Source organism: Pleurodeles waltl, chromosome 11, assembly GCF_031143425.1.
Source record: "Pleurodeles waltl isolate 20211129_DDA chromosome 11, aPleWal1.hap1.20221129, whole genome shotgun sequence".
Taxonomy (NCBI): Eukaryota; Metazoa; Chordata; class Amphibia; order Caudata; family Salamandridae; genus Pleurodeles; species Pleurodeles waltl.
Window position 1 is genome coordinate 361,544,549 of NC_090450.1, and position 19,942 is coordinate 361,564,490.

The 19,942-nt window shown below is 44.1% G+C and overlaps 1 protein-coding gene across 3 annotated transcripts in view; it reads left to right on the top strand.

Moving 5' to 3' along the window:
• The window catches only part of KIF1A (kinesin family member 1A), a 3,950,406-nt gene that overhangs the window by 691,417 nt on the left and 3,239,047 nt on the right, over positions 1-19,942 (top strand). The gene's annotated exons all lie outside the window — the stretch shown is intronic.

Sequence of the window (19,942 nt, forward strand, 5' to 3'; positions counted from 1 at the left end):
AACGTATGATGCTGGTTGTTAACTAATATTAAATAAGACTCAATAAAAAGACAGGTGCGCATTTGTGTGTGGGTAACAATGGTGGGCTTGTCTGCAATTTTAGATATTCTCTCAGCCACATAATTGTCTAAAAACAATGTGGTCAATGATCTTGAGAAACAAGCAAAAAGGTACATGGATTTCTGAACACTAGATCCAACCAATTACAGGTCTTATGTATGTATGTGATTCATGGTATTTGTATTCCCTTTTCCAATTTAAGATTGTCAGCTACATTTAGAAGGTTCAATAATGTTTCCTCCTTAGGACATATTTTCAGCCATAACAGAAGGGTTTGCAACTTCATTTAAGTACCCAAGCCCAATTTCAGTATGATATATATTGTTGCTAGTGGACGTGGGCACGGCTAGCAACCTTTTTATAAAGCCATTTTTCACCTTCCCCAACCCTGGTTGTTTGCAGAAGCCCCATACAACGGCACCATATGTGGCACTTGGACTGCACTTAGCATTATAGATTGTTACCATCTCTTTGATCAGCTTGCTACTCAATCTGGCTGCTGATTGAACGTCTCTGTACTGCTTGCTAAAGCAGCTGCCCTGTCAGCCTTCAAAGCACCCCAGGTAGGTCTATCATCAAAAAGTATTCCCAGGTTGGGATACGAAGAAACCTTTCTAATTTTCCTGCCGTTAACAGTAAATGCCTATTTTTCTCATCTTGGGATCCAAAAGACATTGTGTGAGTTTTTTTTTGGTTAACCGTCAGGTCCAAGCCATTCATAAAGGCACTGAACTAATCTAACAAATGTTGCAAACCAATCTCAGTTCTGACCAATAGGATGGGGCATTGATATAGACACATTTCTGATAAAAAAAAAAAGCACAAGAAAGTTTAATTTAGTTCTTGTTCGGCACTCCAAATTAAATCCACAAACAATAAGGAGTAAAAACGTACTTATGTAACTATCCTGAAGTTTACTGTTTTCCTAAAGGCTACTTGGTCAATATGGCTAGACATTATCTCCCTCAGCATATTACAATTACTGAAAGTCCTCAATAAGTTCCACCTGTTCAAGGGTTTACATTTATTCATCTTTATTCTCTTCCTAGCAGCCTCCAAGTAAACATTTAATAGTTTAAGGTCTCCTCTATGACTATTTCATAGTTTAAATTCCTGATGTCAATCAAAGGTGTACACCCTTTTGACAGTTATAGATGAGCAGAACAGTTTTTTTCACTTGTTGTGGTGGGGAGTCAGACCTATTTTTCCTTATAATGCATCCTCTATTGCAGCCATCTTTTTGCCATTTTTTGTTTTTCACATTGAAGCATTTTAGGCTTAGGACTCTTTCCTTTCGTACAGAGGCTATTAATCACTTGACCCTGTCCAGCCTCTAGTTTATTCCCTAAATGCTTTCCCTCCCCATCTTTATTTACCATATCTCTCCACTCTTGTTAACTGTAGGAGGCTGGCCTGGTTTGTAGTGGGTACAATGCGGTACTTACACCAGGTCCAGTTATCCCTCATTAGTGAAGGGGTAGTGTTCTAGCAGCTTAGGCTGATAGAGGTAGCTATAGCAGAGCAGCTTAGACTGAATTATATTTACACAGTACTTATACACAAATAAAGACAATACTCAGTGTTACCAAAAATAAAGGTATTTATTTGGGTGACACAGTACCAAAAATATCTTAGAGAAAATACTCCTTCTGGAGGTAAGTATTATACACAATATATACATTAGACACCAGAAATAGACAAGTAAAAAGTCATAGAACAATGCAAACAGTAGGAAATCCTATAGACTGTAATGGGAGAAAATAGGTCTAGGGGCAACACAAACTGTATACTAAAAAAGTGGAATGTGAATAACGAATTTCCATCTAGACAAGCATAGTCTGTGCAGAATCACTGGGAGAGTAAGAATACAGTAAAGGTAAGTAAATTACCCCACCCCAGAGCCCAGAAAAGCAGGCGTAAAGTACTGAAAGTTTCCTTAGGACACAATACACCTCGTTTTTGGGATTTTGCAGCAGCCAACCAAGTCTGCAAAGAACTACTGCTGGATTATTGGACCTGTAGACCTGCAAACGAAGGGGACCAAGTCCAGAAGTCAAAAGAAGTTCCAGGAAGGACAGGAGCCCCTGCCAACCCAGAAGGGGGTGCAAAAGAAGAGTCCCAGGTTAGTCAAAGACTGCAGGAATGCACCCTAGGAAGATGTCAGCGGGTTCCTGCATGATGCAAAAGATGTCCCACGGCGTGAAGATTATTGCAGATGAGATTTTGTGTTGGAAGGTGCCAACAAGCCTTGGCTACGACAAAAGTATATTTTTCATCAAAATGGCGCTTGATGGACCTAGGGGGGGCCTGGGGGCCGCAACTCCATGTGAGAAGGAAGAGGAGGCTCTCAGCACCTTAGAGAGCCCTCAGCATGCCAGCCAGCACCCCCAGAAAATGCAGGATACAGGTTCAAAAGAGGCGCAAAATGCGATTGATGCAGCACAACAAAAGAAGGTCCCATGCCACCGGAGTGGAGTGCTGGGGTCCAGGGCCAGGATGTGCATGAAGGAATTTTGCAAAGAGTGCACAGACGCCTCAGGAGGCAAAGAAGACACAATACACAGGGGTACCATCGTTCTCAGGGAAGGCAAGGTCTTACCTCCTCCAAATTGTGTCAGCAGGACCTCAGGAAAGTCTATGTCAATGATGTCTACCCTCTGTGTCCTTAGGCGCATGCTCGTCACCGTAAGAGGAGTCCCAAGGTACTGGCCGTTGCCTTGGAATGTGCCTGCTTGGAGCAGGGGAATGACTCCGTCACTCCACAGGAGATTTCTTCGGTCCTTCTGGTGCAGGATGACGAAAGGGAGCCCCCAGAGCATGCACACTGTAGAAACTGTTGCAGTTGCCGACTTGGAGCTGAGGTTTCTGAAGAAAAGTGTCTCTTGTAGACACTTTGTTGCAGTTACAGCTTTTCTTGGAGCAGGCTGCGGTTGATCCGAGGTCAGAAGAGTCTGAAGTTGTTGCAGAGGATTCCTGAAGGAAACTTGCAAGCAGAATCTGAAGAGAACCATAGGAGAGACCCTAAATAGCCTTGAGAGGGGATTGGCTACCTCATCGGGTATGGACCTATCAGGATGGGTCTCTGATGTCACCTGCTGGCACTGGCCACTCAGAGGCCTCCAGAGGGCCTCCACACCTTGCAAAGCAAGATGGCTGAAGTCTGGAACACACTGGAGGAGCTCTGGGCACCACTCCTTGGGATGCCCAGACCCCAGGAGGGCAGAATCCTGTCTGTGAGGTGGCAGCAGCTATAGCTGCAGTGCAAGCCTCAGAGAGCTGGTTTGGCAGTACTGAGGTTCATGGTGGAGCCCCCAGGATGGATGGAATTGGCTCCCCAGTACCAGATTTGGAATTAGGGGACACATCTATGATCCCAGACATGTTACATGACCATTGGAGTTACCATTGTGAAGCTACATATAGGTATTGACCTTTATGTACACATGTGTAATGGCGTTCCAGCACTCACAAAGTCCAGGGAAATGGCCCAGAACTATGTGGGGGCACCTTGGCCAATGCAAGGGTGCCCTCACACTTAGTAACTTTGCACCCAACCTTCAGTAAATGAAGGTTAGACATATAGGTGACTTATAAGTTACTTAGGTGCAGTGAAAATGGCTGTTAAATAGTATTTCACGCAGGCTGCAGTGGCAGTCCTGTGTAAGGGTTTGTCCGAGCTCCCTATGGGTGGCAAAAGAAATGCTGCAGCCAATATGGATCTCCTGGGTACCTAGGTACCATATACTAGGGACTTAAAGGGGGGTCCAGTTTGCCAACTGAAATTGGTAAATGTAGTCACTGGCATACAGTGACAAATTTAAAAGCAGAAAGAGCATAAGCACTGAGGTTCTGATTAGCAGAGCCTACGTGACACAGTTAGGCACTAAACGGCCATACATATTAGGCCATAAATTATGAGCACTGGGGTCCTGACCAGCAGGATCCCAGTGAGACAGGCAAAAACATACTGACATACATGTGAAAAATGGGGGTAACGTGCCAAGGAAGATGGTACTTTCCTACATTAACAGCCTTATGTGTCAAAGGCATTCTTGGGGGAGGCCTTCCTATACCCACATGTGGTACTCCAAGAATCTTTTTCCAATGGTTCACACCTCCACCCCCTACAATGTAATACACACTACTTCCCCACATAACCAGGGAACCATCAATTAATCATTAAAGGTTTTTGGGACATATGTACCAAGCCATTAACTACAGCTTCCCTAACTTATTTGCCCCCACCCCCCCATGGTTTTGAGAGCTTGGTTGGATACCAGCCTTATCAGTGAGGGCATACATGAGTTTATTGATTTGTGTTGCATAAGAATGTCTTATAGAAGCCCTGGCTTCCAATGCTAATCTTTAATTTGTTGCAACAGTATACTTTTTTGTTTGAGAAGGAGGGTGTCTACAATTAGTGAGGTAAAAGTGCTTAGGAAGTCTGCATTCAAAACAGAGAGGCAAGGATACATTTTACAACCGATCTACAAAAAAGGTCCTTACGCAACCCTAGACAGTTATCGATTAATCGCTCTACTAGATGTAGAGGTAAAGATCTTCGCTGGAACCCTCCTCTACGAACTGGAAAAATGAATGGAGCAGATGGGTCATTTTGCATGTAATCAAACAGGCTTTCGGCCAAACTCGGGCCACGACAGACAATCTTGTGGCGCTCAGCATGCTTATATTAAAGCAAACGCAGAAAAGCAGCTTCTTTACACATATTTCATTGATTTCTCAAAAGCTTTTGATCACGTGGATAGGAATTTCTGTGACGCAAATTGGCCTTGTGTAATATTGCACCCACCTTCCTGTGGGTAAAACACTTACTGAACTTTGAAAGCTGGACAAAGGCTAGCCTGGGCACAAATAAAGGTTTACCCACAACTATTCCCACAGGACGAGGCTTAAGACAGGGCTGTGTCCTCGCCCCACACTATTCAATCTGTTCATCTCAGACCTGAGCCAAGCCCTGGACAAGGAAAATTCACACCCTTCAAAGCTGGGATAGCACTTGATGAAGTCACCTCAGTGTGCAGATTACATCGTTCCTGTAAATCTAACTCCCATTGGCCTGCAATAGGTGCTCAATACTTTGGCCTCATACAGTGTAATAAATTGGATGACAGTCAACCTAGATTAAAACTAATACAGATACCTTTGGGGATGGCCTCAAAAACAGGGCAAGTGGCACCTGGGTAGCAGTCGAGTATAAAGGCACCCCAGTTAAAAATACCTGGGGGTTTGGCTACAAGAGCAGCATTGGCCTAAGCTCCACCGAAAACTCATAAACCACGATTGACTTCGCTGATTGCTGCTTTCTGAAAATTACACAGTAAATTCCCCACGCCAACTGGTAATCAACTTTCACAGCAATCAAATTAAAACTGATTCCAATGCTGTCTCATGGATCAGTGGCTTTTCCGGGACAGATGAGCTCATCACTTAATAACGCCCAGAGCAAAGTCTATCGCCTAGTATTTGATCTCCCACAACACGTCACCCACACAAATCCGACTAGAATATACACTCCTCGTGCAAGGTCCAGCACAACAGGGTGCCTTCCTAAAATATGTGTCATCTGCTCATGTGGGCCCACTAAACACTTTGAAATCACTCATTTTGAAGAATATCCAGGATTACATTCAAAAAATTAGTGGGCCAAGGTGAGAGGCAAAGCTTTAAAAGCACTGACCTCGCAACACTTGTGGTAATCGCACAGATCACATCATACTTTCAAACGTGTAGTGAACAAAAAACATAAGGGCTCCTATTCTGGTCACAGGAGAAAGATCGTTTCCACAAATACAGACCTTCATGGCTATGCATCAATACTTACAAGGCTATGCTATTTTTTTTAAGGCTTCGACGGCTACTACAAGACCGAATTTTCAGCATTAAGATATGGCCTGCCACCATCAAAGGATGCAATATTATCATGGGCCCAAGAGCTAGCCTCATTGTCATGCAGGCTGTGCAACTGGCTGAACGAATCCTTCTTGCACGTAATATCCATTTGCCCGACCTTGCTAACAACATGCAGAAAGCTCTTACGGAATCTGTTTGATGCTGAGCTAGAACATGCTGTCAAGCTCTGTTATTCTGTCTGCGAGGACAGAGCCCCCAAGTAATGGCATGCCAGGTAAAAGTTATGATTATCATAGAACAGCAATACAGAGCAGCAGCTCAACCAAATGGAGGAATTTCACCTTAAATTGTTTGACCTCCACTCATCTGCACCTTTTAATTCACAAGCACTTTGCACTATTAAGGGAGATATACTTAAAGTTCTCAGGGAATTGCACACATTTGTACAAACACTGCAGTTATTTTTCTGTCATAAACTGATAAACTGTGTTCTTACCTCTGCTTCTCCTGCTGCAGTTACCATTAACCACTTGTGTGCCCAGGACGAGGTGATCTCGTCCAAGGCGTCAGTTCCCCGGTGCCTTGGACGAGATCACCTCGTCCTGCTAGTGGCCCCCGGGGTGAGCCCTAGCGCCCCCCCTGATGGCCAGGCTCACCCCTCTCCCCTAGGCAGGGATGGAAGGGGAATCGCTTCCCCTTCCACCCGCCCCCCTGTAACCCCCTTGCGGCATCTGATGATGTCAGTGTGCTTTTGCACGCTGACCTCATCAGAGGCCTCAGCTTCCAGCGCCCAATTGGAGGAGAAATGCAAAGCATTTCTCCCCCGATCAAGCGGAGGGGGTCAGAGAAGCCTGAAAGGAGAGGAAAGGCCTTTCCTCTCCTTTCAGGCTTCTCTGAGCATTTCTGCTATGCCACTAGACACCAGGGAATTTTTTATTTTTTATTTACTCAATAAGGAGAGCGGCCCCTTGGGCAAGAGCCGCTCTTCAGGGGGGGGGGCAATTTGTTTTTTGGCTGTTTCTGCCAACCCCCCTAGACACCACGGAATATATTATTTATTGTTTTGTTTTGTTTTTTTATGTTTGGGGAGCGACCCCTTGGGCAAGGGCTGCTCTTTGGGGGGCAAATTATATCTAGGCCATTTCTGCCCCCCCAGGGGCAGAAATCCACTAGACACCAGGGCTAATTTTTTATTTTGTTTATCTTTGGGGAGCGACCCCTTGGGCAAGGGTCGCTCTGTGGGGGCAAATCATTATTAGCCATTTCTGCACTCCCTACGGGGGCAGAAACCACTAGACACCAGGGAATATTTTTTTGTGTGGGATATTTCAAGTAAGGGGAGCGGCCCCTTGGGCAAGGGCCACTCCTCGGGGCAAATTATTTCTAGGCCAATATTATTAGGCCAATCTGCCCTCGGGCATAATTTTTTTTTTATTTACCTTTATTTTTTTATGTTTGGGGAGCGACCCCTTAGGCAATGGTCGCTCCCGGGTGGGGGGGCAAATTATTATTGCACCATTTCTGCCCCCCCGGGGGCAGATTGGCCTAATATAATTAGGCCGATATGCCCCCAAGGGGGCAGAAACCACAAGACACCAGGGATTTTTTTTATTTTATACTAACGCATAAGGGGAGCGGCCCCTTTGGCAAGGGCCACTCCCCGGGGGTGGCAAAATATTTTTAGGCCTTTTCTGCCCACCCGGGAGGCAGATCGCCCTAATATAATTAGGCGGATCTGCCCCCGTGGGGGGGCAGAAACCTCTAGACACCAGGGATATATATTTTTTTATTTACTTTATGTTTTTATGTATGGGGAGCGACCCCTTAGACAAGGGTCACTCCCCTGGGGGGAAAATTGTATTTAGGCCATTTCTGCCCCCCTTGGGGGCAGATCAGCCTATTTTTGTTAGGCGAAACCTCTAGACACCATGGATTGGTGTGTGTGTATGTGTGTGTTTTGTTTGGAGGGGGCAGCCCTTTGGGCAAGGGTCTCTCCCCATGGGGGCACATTACTGTTGGCCATAACTGCCTCCCTTGGGGGCAGATTGGCCTATTTTGGAAGGCCTGTCTGCCCCCAATGGGGGCAGAAAGCCCACCAGAGACCAGGGAAGATTTTCTTTTCAAAATAAGAGGTTGGGGGTATGGCCATACCCCCACCCCAAATAAATGGGGCCAGGGAATAATTAAATTAAAAGAAAATAGTGGGGTGGTGGCTACCAACCAGTACGGGCCTGGTTATGCCCCCACCCGAACTGAAGGGGCTAACAGTCTTTCAGCTTTCCCCCACACACTAAAACATCTTATCCCATGGCAAGCAAGAGGACATTTGATTATTTTTGTTTTTTGTTTTACATTTGGGCCATGAGAGCTTGGTAACTCTCAAAGTCGTCCCACTTAGAATGGTGAGGGCTGCACTTTTTTTTACTTTGGGACGCTGCCATGTAGAAAAATCCACAAGACATAGACACATCTGAAAACTAAACATCTAGTTGATTCCAGGGTGGTGTGCTTCACATGCACCCGCACCATTTCCTTACCCACAATGCCCTGCAAACCTGCAACTTTGTTGGAAAGCACACATTTTTCCCACATTTTTGTGATGGAACCTTCCGGAATCTGCAGTAATCCACAAAATTCCTACTACTCACCATTGTCTCATCTATACCAATAAAATTTCTGCTGCACTTGTCAGCCTAAAAATGTTTTTTTTCAAACTGCCCTTTTGGACCCACTTTGGTTCCCCTTTCAATTTCAACGTGTTTTTGGCTCTTCCCTGTCACAAACACTTGGCCCACCTACACAAGTGAGGTATCATTTTTACTGGGAGACTGAGGGGAACGTTGGGTGGTAGGAAATTTGTCCCAGTGCACTGATCCCACACAGAAATGTGGGAAAAATTTGATTTATTTAGCTAAATTTGTAGTTTGCTGAGGATTTTGGGTAAGAAAATATTGGGGGATCCACGCAAGTCATACCTTCCTTGACTCCCTCGGGTGCCTAGTTTTCAGAAATGTCTGGGTTTGGTAGGTTTCTCTAGATGGCTGCTGACCCCAGGACCAAAAACGCAAGTGCCCCCCGCAAAAACAGGTAGTTTTCTATTTGATCATTTTTATGTGTCCACGTTGTATTTTGGGGCATTTCCTGTCACGGGCCCTAGGCCTACCCATACAAGTGAGGTACCATTTTTATCGGGAGACTTAAGGAAAGGCTGGGTGGAAGGAAATTTGTGGCCCCTCTCAGATTCCAGAACTTTCTGTCAACAAAATGTGAGGAAAAAGTATTTTTTTAGCCACATTTTGAGGTTTGCAAAGGGTTCTAGGTAACCGGACCTGGTGAGAGCCCCACAAGTCACCCCGTCCTGGATTTCCCTAGGCATCTAGTTTTCAAAAATACACAGGTTTGGTAGGTTTCCCCAGGTGGCAGCTGAGCTAAAGGCCAAAATCCACAGGTAGGCCCTTTGCAAAAAACACCTCTGTTTTCTGTGGAAAAATGTGATGTGTTCACGTTGTGTTTTGGGGCATTTCCTGTCGCGGGCACTATGCCTACCCACACAAGTGAGGTACCATTTTTATCGGGAGACTTGGGGGAACATAGAATAGCAATTGCTAAATAGAATAGCAAAACAAGTGTTATTGTCCCTTGTCTTTCTCTACATTTTTTCCTTCCAAATATAAGACAGTGTGTAAAAAAAGACGTCTCTTTGAGAAATGCCCTGTAATTCACATGCTAGTATGGGCACCCCAGAATTCAGAGATGTGCAAATAACCCCTGCTCCTCAACACCTTATCTTGTGCAGATTTTGGAAATACAAAGGTTTTCTTGATACCTATTTTTGACTCTTTATATTTCAGCAAATTAATTACTGTATACCCGGTATAGAATGAAAACCCACTGAAAGGTGCAGCTCATTTATTGGCTCTGGGTGCCTAGGGTTCTTGATGAACCTACAAGCCCTATATATCCCCGCAACAAGAGGAGTCCAGCGGACGTAACAGTATATTGCTTTCATAAATCTGACATTGCAGAAAAAAATTACAGAGTAAAACGTAGAGAAAAATGGCTGTTTTTTCACCCCATTTTCAATATTTTTTTATTTCAGTTGTTATTTTCTGCAGGAAACCCTTGTAGGATCTACACAAATTACCCATTGCTGAATTCAGAATTGTGTCTACTTTTCAGAAATGTTTAGGTTTCTGTGATCCAGCATTGGTTTCACACCCATTTCTGTCACTGACTGTAAGGAAGCTGAAAGCACAAAAAATAGCAAAAATGGGGCATGTCCCAGTAAAATGCCAAAATTGTGTTAAAAAATTGGGTTTTCTGATTCAAGTCGGCCTGTTCCTGAAAGCTGGGAGGCTGGTGATTTTAGCATCGCAAACCCTTTGTTGATGCCATTTTCAGGGGGAAAAAAATCACAAGCCTTCTTCTGCAGCCTTTTTTTCCAATTCTTTTTTTTAAAAAAACAAAATTTTCACAGTATTTTGGCTAAATTCTTGGTCTCCTTCAGGGAAACCCACACAGTCTGGGTACCTCTAGAATCCCTAGGATGTTGTAAAAAAAGGACGCAAATTTGGCATGGGTAGCTTATGTGGACAAAAAGTTATGAGGGCCTAAGCGAGAACTATTTCAAATAGGCAAAAAAAGGCCTGGCACAGGAGGGGAAAAGGCCTGGCAGCGAAGGGGTTAAGGACAGCGTGTGCTTTCCATATTATGGTGGTTGACAAGTGAGTTTTAAGGGAATAGCAAGAAGTAAGGCCCTCTATTTGTTTTATTTGGCTAAGATACATGCCTTTTCACAGCTTATAATCAAGGACTACTTGGAGGAGCTCATGCAATGGCACTCTACAAGCTCGTTTGCAGCTCTCTGGGTACGTTTGGATGCGCCCCTACTCTGCCACAATGTGGCCCAATGACAGTTTCTGCTTGATGAGCAACAGCTTTTAAGTAGCACCCGTACTACAGTGCAACCTGCCTCAGGTCCAGCACTTTAGTTTAGGTCTACAGGCATGACTAAGTACAAGCCATGCTAAAGCTGGAGGATATTGCACTATTTTCGAATTTTGGTGCAAACTTTGGCCCTCATTCCAACCCTGGCGGTCTCTGACCGCCAGGGCGGAGGGCAGCGGAAGCACCGCCAACAGGCTGGCGGTGCTTCCAGGGCTATTCTGACCGCAGCGGTAAAGCCGCTGTCAGAAAAGGGGAACCGGCGGTTTCCTGACGGTTTTCCCCTGGCCCAGGGAATCCTCCATGGGGATTCCGACCCCCTTCCCGCCAGCCTGTTTCTGGCGGTTTTCACTGCCAGAACCAGGATGGCGGGAACGGGTGTCGTGGGGCCCCTGGGGGCCCCTGCACTGCCCATGCCACTGGCATGGGCAGTGCAGGGGCCCCCTAACAGGGCCCCACAAAGATTTTCACTGTCTGCTTAGCAGACAGTGAAAATCCCGATGGGTGCCACTGCACCCGTCGCACCCCTGCAACTCCGCCAGCTCCATTCGGAGCCAGCTTCATTGTTGCAGGGGCTTTCCCGCTGGGCCGGCGGGCGCTCTTTTGGAGGGCGCCCGCCGGCCCAGCGGGAAAGTTGGAATGGCCGCCGCGGTCTTTTGACCGCTGGGCGGTCATTCGGCGGCCAGAATCAGAATGAGGGCCTTTATCTGTTAATATTATGTTCCTTCGTTCTCCTGCATTTTGATATCTTTGTTAGTCCTATCTGTACAGTATTAGATTTTAAGCACCAGACACGTTAAAGCTTTTAGAATGTTTTGTACCATCTTTTTCCAATGTTATGTTCTTCATTTTCTTTTCCTCTGATTTCTTTGTTTTAACTATATCATTTAGGGTTTTAAGTAACTATATCATGAATAATAAACTTGAACTCAAAACAGAGAGGTTTGCATGTTGTTGGGGCCCACTCAAGGAGAGATTACAAGGATAATAATTAATTGCGCTCACTCCAGGTATCAGAAGTGACAGTCCCATTTAGGGAACCTCCAGCTCAATCTCATTTTCCCCTTCCCACACAGTTTCCACTCCAACATCCTCCTCTTTGGGGACAAGATCTGTCAGAGATAAACGGGGAAAACAAGGTGAAGAAGATAGACGTGGATCAGTCATAACAAGGCCCTCCAGTGATCCAGCCTTACCCATCTCCTGCTCAACCTGGACCTTTGTATATTGAACTAGTGAAGTTACAAATCCTACAGCAGGGTATTCATATGTCTTTAAGATCTTAAAATGTTTACTCATGAAATCCTGTATTGATGAGGCTAATAACATTGTAAGGGGATGTGCTGTAGTGATAAACTTACAGAAATAGGTTCAGGCAACAGGGAGAAAGCCTATTACTCGGGGGCCTAGGCCCTTCACTCCAATTTGTTCCTTGGAGGTGCCTTCGGGCCCATTTACTATGTCCATTCCTTTCAATCCCTTAGTTGACACTTGTGGCATAAGTGCTCTTTTCCTGTGTGAAGGCATCACTCCACCCTTGCCACCTTGTATGGTAGCTCACCAAAGTACTGGCCCCTCAAGACCAGATTTGCAAGTTTGTATGCAGGAACCACTACCTCCGTTCAATATTCTGCTAAAACGATTGAGAGGGCTACCAGGAAGAGTCACTGACAGTCTGCACCTCTCTCTCCTTTCCACCTTCGATGGAACAGTGTCAGATGTGATGATTAACGTATGCTAGGTAAGAACACTTACCTCCTCATCAAAACTGCCAGCCCACTCTCTGTGCTCTGTGTGCTGCTACCACTCCCACCCCTAGTAACAGCCCAAGGGTCTTATTTGCCTTCCCATGTGCCACGACCCCCGGGTTCTCCAGTAGGTTTGCTAGTTTATGAGGAAGGAAGGGAGGAAAGCTAACGAGCCACCCTCCTAATAAGCCCCCCAATGGAAGCTGGAGTGGCTTTAGTCTATCCCAAGGCCTGTACCCGATGCCTGACTGCTGTGGTAATAATAGCTCAAATCCTAAAGATCATTATTATGACCATTCAAAACTTCCTTTAGCAGAATCCCTGGTTCGGCTTCACTGTTCAGCCAGGCTGACAGGGCTGACATGACCACGGCACGCGGAGCGGAGCAGGGTGTGCACTAACATCACTGGAGGAGGAAGAGGGTAGGTTTTAGCATGGAGAGTAGGAGCTATGCCACCTAATCAGGTTATGTTTAAGAGAAGGGGAGCTCGTTCAGGAGGAGGGTGTTGCATGAAGTTATCAAGTGTACTCCATAATTTCTAAGATGTTCTGGGACTTCTTGAGGTTTTATCTTGAGCACTGTGAATGCTCCTGAGATATGCAATTCAAGTCCACTAGGTATGAAATTAAATATGGTTGCCAGATTTCCAATCCATGAGATTGACTTTGGCTGTGATTGTTAGCAAGAGAACCAGTAGGGCAAAGTCTGAGTTTAAGAGGGACGAGCAGGTGGGGGCCCCATACGTGCTTAGTATTTTTATGGGGAAGAGTAACCCAATTATTATACTGAAGATTCTGCTTTGGTGGAACATTATTTTTTTCCCCAATAAGGTTTCAACCATTTTACAAGTAAAGAATGTGTGTTCTAGACCTCCGAGAGCTTCTTTGCAAGGCCAGCATACATTTGTTTCTAGACATTTTAAATTGAATACTTTATCCAGTGTCGAGAAAGCTAGCTGTGCCAAGAACAGTTGGATCTGTGTGAGTAATGGGATTATTTTGTTGCGGAGTGCTTTGGGTCCAATATTCTGCTGGTGTATACTATGTATGTCATAGAAATACTTTGTCCATTTACATTTGATGGGAGGAGGTGTTTGGCTTTTGCCTGTACCCAGAAATGTGTATATCTGGGAAGAAGTGTAGCCTGCTGAATGCCACTGCATGATAAGTGTTGTCAAATCTGTGTTAAGAGAGCCTAATTTGAAAATCTTTGCTTTAATTTTAAGGAAGTCATAGAAGCCTAGGATAGATAACACAAATGTTGATTGAAGACCGACGAAAGATAGAGAGTCTGAATTTAGATGTAAATCTTTGATGCCCAATGTGGACCAAAGGCAAAGGAGTTTATTATATTTTTGTGTGTTGTTCCACAGACATAGAAAGTTGGACTTATTGATAGTAGATAACACGTTTTTTGTCTATCAGTCTTAATGTTTTAACAGAATCTAAGAGTATCTGTTTTGAGCTGGTGAAGTTGTGAAGGGATGTGGTTATGATTGATGTAATAGAAAATGGAAAGCAGAGTTCGACGTAAAACCAAGGAGGTTCCCTAAGTGGTTTGTCAACCAGCCAGTGAGATTGGACTAAAGATTTTTAGGCAAGATGGTCTTTATCTGGTACCCACCAGCCTGCCCGTAGATACAAAATGGTTAAGGGCTGCTTCTAACGATGTAATGATCGTGGAAGAGGAGTTTTTTTTTAAAGGTGAAGGGTACTCCATCAGGGCCAGGGGCCTTTCCACTGGGAATTACTTTGATTGATTCTATGATCTCTTTCCTTTATAATGATCTATTTAAACAGTGTTTGATGGACTCAGATCAGTTCTTTAGTGGAATGGTTTTAAGAATTACAGAGAGACCTCTTTGAAGGAGCTTAAGTTAAGGTTGGATTATATAATGTGGCGTGAAAGTTTCTGAATGCATTCAGTATATATTTAGTTTTTGTTTTAACTAACTCATTGGTATCTTTAATGCTGGTTATGAAACTAATATTCTTCCTAAATTTCAGATAAGTGGTGAGGGGTTTCCCTGCTCTATTTAGATAGTTTTTTTGCTTGTTGAGTGTGAACCCATAAATTAACCTGCTTCCTGATGATTGTATTGTATTTGTATTTAAGATGTTTGAGGGCTTCTGAAATTAAGGAGTACCTGGAGCGTCTATATAGTAATTATTTGGCTTTGCTTTCTTTAGCTAGTGTGTCTAGGGATTGTTTTAGTTCTTTATTTTTCATGGCCATGCAACTTATTATATGGCCGCTGATAGAGCATTTTAGAGTATCCCACAGTGTCACGGGAGAGGTTTGTTTTTTCATGTAAGAAAAGTTTAAAATCTTGTTCTAATTCATCGAAATTTGATGAATTTTCTAAAATGTTGTTGGTCATTCACCAAAAGCAATTTTTGGGTTGAGGGGTAACATCAGTGATGAGATGATGGTGGCACGATCAGATCACAATAGTTTGGTTGAAGAGGATAATATCTCTTGAAGTAGAAATGCATCAACTAATAAATAGTTGATCCTCAAGAAACTTTTGTGGGAAGGTGAGAAAAAGGTAAAGTCATAAATAGTGGGATTAGATCGTCTTCAAATGTCTGCAAGGTGATGGGAGGTACATAGAGTGCATGATTTTGTGAGCGTTGAGAGATCTGAATTTACAGGCCTACTGTCTGTCTAGGATTACGTCCGCAGGTAAATTGAATTCCCGCACCCTAAGAATGATATAGGCTCCCAGAGGAAGTAGGGATAGGTTTGATTTCATTGATGTCCAAAATTGAGGGGCACCTCCATTTAGAGTATAGATATTTATGGCATATAATTCTGTCCCACCATTTTTTGAGTCTGGTAACTAACCAGATTTTTTTTTATCCAGGCCTGAGCCAATTATGGATAAACCAAAGTTTTTCAAGATTATGGTGGTGATTAATTTATTTTTGGATATTGCTGCAGAGCAGGTCAAGTCATTGATCCTGTCACAGTGCATTGATACATCTTCCTTGTATCCTGTTTTGGTGTCTTGTGGAAATACCAAGTCACCTTTGAGATTATTGCAGTAGGTTGTTCAGGTATTTGGTGTTAAGCAAAGTCACCTTCAAGGAGGTCATATTGTAGAAACTAAGAAATGATACGTAGGGTCAGGTAGGAGGTATCGCATGAGGACACATTTATGCCTATATATCTTGATAAGGTGGGGAAAATGCCACATGGTAGAAAGGGTGTGCCTGGAAAAAACCCCCACAATGGAATGGAATTGAAGGGCGAGGTAGAGGGCAAGTTAAAATAAAATAAAAAAGCACCTCCTGGGAGGGGTCAGGTGGGGACAGAGATGGGAGGAAAACTGTATCTGAAACTTATAAAAGAAAAACCAGAACCAAAACCTCTACCTAGAGACCCTTAGTGAGGTCTAGAACAGCAGACTAATGGGATATCCCTGCAAGGAGTTCTCACTGTACACCCTGAAACCGTAAAATGTGAAGATTCGAACTGATAACGGTGAAAACTAACAGCAGTAGCATACATCAGAAGCAATGTGTCAGTAAAGTATGATGATAATGTAAGATCAATAGATCAGCAGGTGACCATAAGTTTGCAGTGAGAGTGGAAATATAATCAGCAGACAAAAGTCCAAAACAGTCTGTTGTTGTGTATGTGGAGCATTAAAGAAAAATACTGGTACCATCAGAGATGCAAGAAATATGTAAACATTCTATGACATGCAGTACCGTACATCGCAGGACACATCACCCTGTGGAACCATTTAGACTTTGAATAGCGCCCCATGAGAACATAATACCATTCTAATGTATTTTTTCCTGGGAGGTAGTTGGCAAAAGAGTAGTGTATGTGGTGTACATATTATTTGAGAGCAGATCCTCTCTGGTGGGTATTTTGGTGAGATAGATCCACCCAGGTGTCCTCTGTTGTAGCTGATATTTCTGAAAGTGGGTGAGTTTGATGAAGAGGAGATGGAGTCCTCTTACATTAATTTCTGATATAAAGGTCCCATTGAGTCACAATACTGCAGTGATATGCTCATGCTGTGTATATGCTGTCAGGTATAGAGTCTGTTATGTTGGGGAGGCAAGGATGAGGTAATGACTGATGAGTGTCACCCAACAATGATTGTAGTCATGCAAGATATCACAGGGCCCTCTAGAGTATGCTGAATTCCTCTTCCATCTGGGATTCAGACTTATTCTCTAAAAAGTGTTCCTAGGCTGGAAGGTTCTGTGACGACCCAGGTTTGACCTTTGAAAACAGTATTGAATTTGCATGTGCCAATAAAGGAGTGCAGAATTGATTTTTCTATGACTTTTTTTTAAGAGTAAGAAAACCTTTTTGCCTGATGACTGGGTCTTTAGCAAAGTCTTGTGAGATAGAGATTCTAGCGCCAAGCCATTCTGCTTGTAAACTAGTATGAGTTCAGAGTGTTGGGGTCACAGGGGTTTAAAGATCAAAGGTCTCAGTGATGTTCAGTTCTTGGGTTTGAATGTTGGGACAGGGAGACCACTTTCTAGTTCAAAGTCTTAAATGAAGTTGATGTGTCAGTTGTATCCAGGATTGTAGGAAATTGATCATCAAATGAGCCCCATCTTCAGAGTGCTCTAATAATCCACAAATTCTAAGATTGCTCCTTCTATTACGATCTTCTAGACCTGTAATGCCATTTTTGAGGCTAGTCAGTAGTGAATCAGATCTTTGGATGTGTTTTTTATGGAGATTATTATTGGATTTGGTTGCACTGGTGCTGCCTTCCGAATTGATCAATCTGATATTAAGGACTTTGAGGTCTTTCCTGACAGCCACCTTCATCTGTAGCAAGTCTGTATTTGTTATGTAAGTCTCAACTTTGTCCGCGACTGTATTCTATTTTTTTAGAATAACTTCCAGTGTAGATGAGTTATCTGCCTTATCTTTATAGGTGAGTCTGGGATGGATGTTCCTGCTTTATCCTTTTCAGGTTTCCTTTTATGTCCTTCTTTTTGTGATCTATGGTTTTCACCAAGTTGCATGTTCCACAAACGAATGAGGTTTCACACCCAAATTAATTGTAAGATATGAGAAAGTAGTGCTGTTGTAGTGGATCTTGACCTGGGTGGAGCATTCCAGCTATAGACCGCAAAAGGAGTCACCTCATTACCATGGAAGGATTTAAGAAGCTTATGATTATTCAGGGGCTAAGGAGCCATTGAGGTTAGTGTCATTAAATAGTTCAGTCCCAATTTGATCCTGAGCTTAATTGCTTGGGAGGTTTTTCTGTGTAGACTGTTTTGTTGCTAGTGCAGCTTTATTCTTAAACAGTGCAGTACCAACAACTGATGTGTTACTTGATTGCACTGTGCTCTTGTTTGGTAAGTGGTGAGGATGCAGACATTGAACATATGTAGCACACTGTGAGTTATACCTCAATGGTATTGCCAGGCTGTGAAGTGCTAAGAAATGAGAATCCAAGTTATCTAAGATGCCATGACTGGGCGGTCATCTCCCCAAAGCACCTGGGAAAGCATTTGTGAAGAGCAGGGTTGAAAGGGTCTGTGGGCTTGGTAGACATGTCTGAAGAGCTCTGGTGATGAATTGATTGCATATATTGGTAGTAGTATTGTGACTTTCTGAGATGTTTTAGCATAAGACCTGCACAGCTCAGTGTGCAGCAGATGGGTGAGGTGCATGAGTTAGGAGCCACTGCACCCTCGGAAGGCCAGTTAGTGTGTTTGCACAATTTTATTTGTAGGGCTCAGAAATCATTATCCACATCAATAGCAAGGTTTACCTTTACTGAAGGCTGCTCAGCATTAGGGTTGCAGATAGCAGTGCTGTGCTTGGTCGGAAGAGAGCCTTATTGAACTGAGCGCCTCTATCTTGTGAGTCACGCAGTCTGACTCGTAAAATTGGTATCCAGTAGAATCCTTCTATAGAAAGCCTTCACAATGACAAAAGTGAAGCCTCCATAATGCTTGTAATCATTTTATACTTTTCGGAGATTCAACCCATGCCCCTGAAAGTTTGAATTTTGAAGGTTATTTCACCTGCCATTTGGTTTAAACTGTTTATTGGCCAACATTGTTAACTGGGTTATATGGGATTTCCTTTGTAGTGAGGTATCAACCTTGACTAATGCAAAAGGAACAGATGATGGACGGAATGCTGAACAAAGCAAACATTCACCCCCAGTCACAGATCTGTGTTTAATCCATTTTTTGTTTGCTCACCAGGCCACCCCAGTTTGGACCTAGCCATGTGTAAATCAGTCTTGACCCTGCTCCCCATGGGAACAGTCCAGCCTGAACTGCCAGGCCAGGTCCTGTTTAAAACCAGTCCCAGGATACTTGTTTCCATTCCAGGGAGGACCTAACCTGGCAGTTTGGGCTGGACTGTTCCCATGGGAGCAGGATTAAAACTGATTGCATATAACTATGTCCAAACTGGGTTGGCATGGTAGGCACAAAAACAGTGGATTAAACCCAGATCTGTGACTGGGGTTGCATTGTTCAGCAGTGTATCTGTAATCTTTCTTATTTCTTTTTAATTTATAAACCTTGACTACACATTTGGAAGGAAGCTAACTGCATTCTGGGTGGCTTTAAACTGCAAGCTTTCACTTTAGTCTGCAGAACAGTCTTTAGTCTCAGACTACAACTAAGTTAGAAGGCCTGAATTTACTCTCACATAAATGTACACACCAATACAACGAACTACAGATAACAAACCACAGATAATGAAAAGCCTACATACTTACTGTCAGAACAAGTAAAATTCTCCTTTTGCCTGACTATGAGCCTCATTATGACCGCAGCGGTTACGAGACCACCATGGTCACGTTCAGACTGCCGCCAAAGTGGCTGTCCAACCTGGACATTACGACCATGGCGAAAGCACCATTAGTTGAACCTCTGGCACTGCCAGTTGACAGCCTGGAGGTCTCGGCTGATGTAATCCGCTGCCTTGGGGATTACGAGTCCCCTTTCCGCCAGCCTTTGCATGGCACGAGCCCCATCATGCAAAGGCTGGCAGAAAGGGGGTGCTGGGGGCTCCACCGGGGCCCCTCACTGCCCATGCACTTGACATGGGCAGTGCAGGGGTCCCCATGGACAGCCCTGTCTCTCTTTCCAGAGCCCAAATTACGGGCCCTGGAAAGCGCGCCCACCGCACCACCACATTGCTGCCAGCTTGATTATGAGCCGGTGTCAATGTTAAGGCCCTGTTCACTGCCAGCCCTGCCGTGAACTCTTTATAGGGTGGGCGGTGTTTAGACCGCAATGGCGGTCTACAAGTGGTTTGAGTTTGATGGGCGGCAGGCACTACCCGCCAAACTCAAGAATGAGAG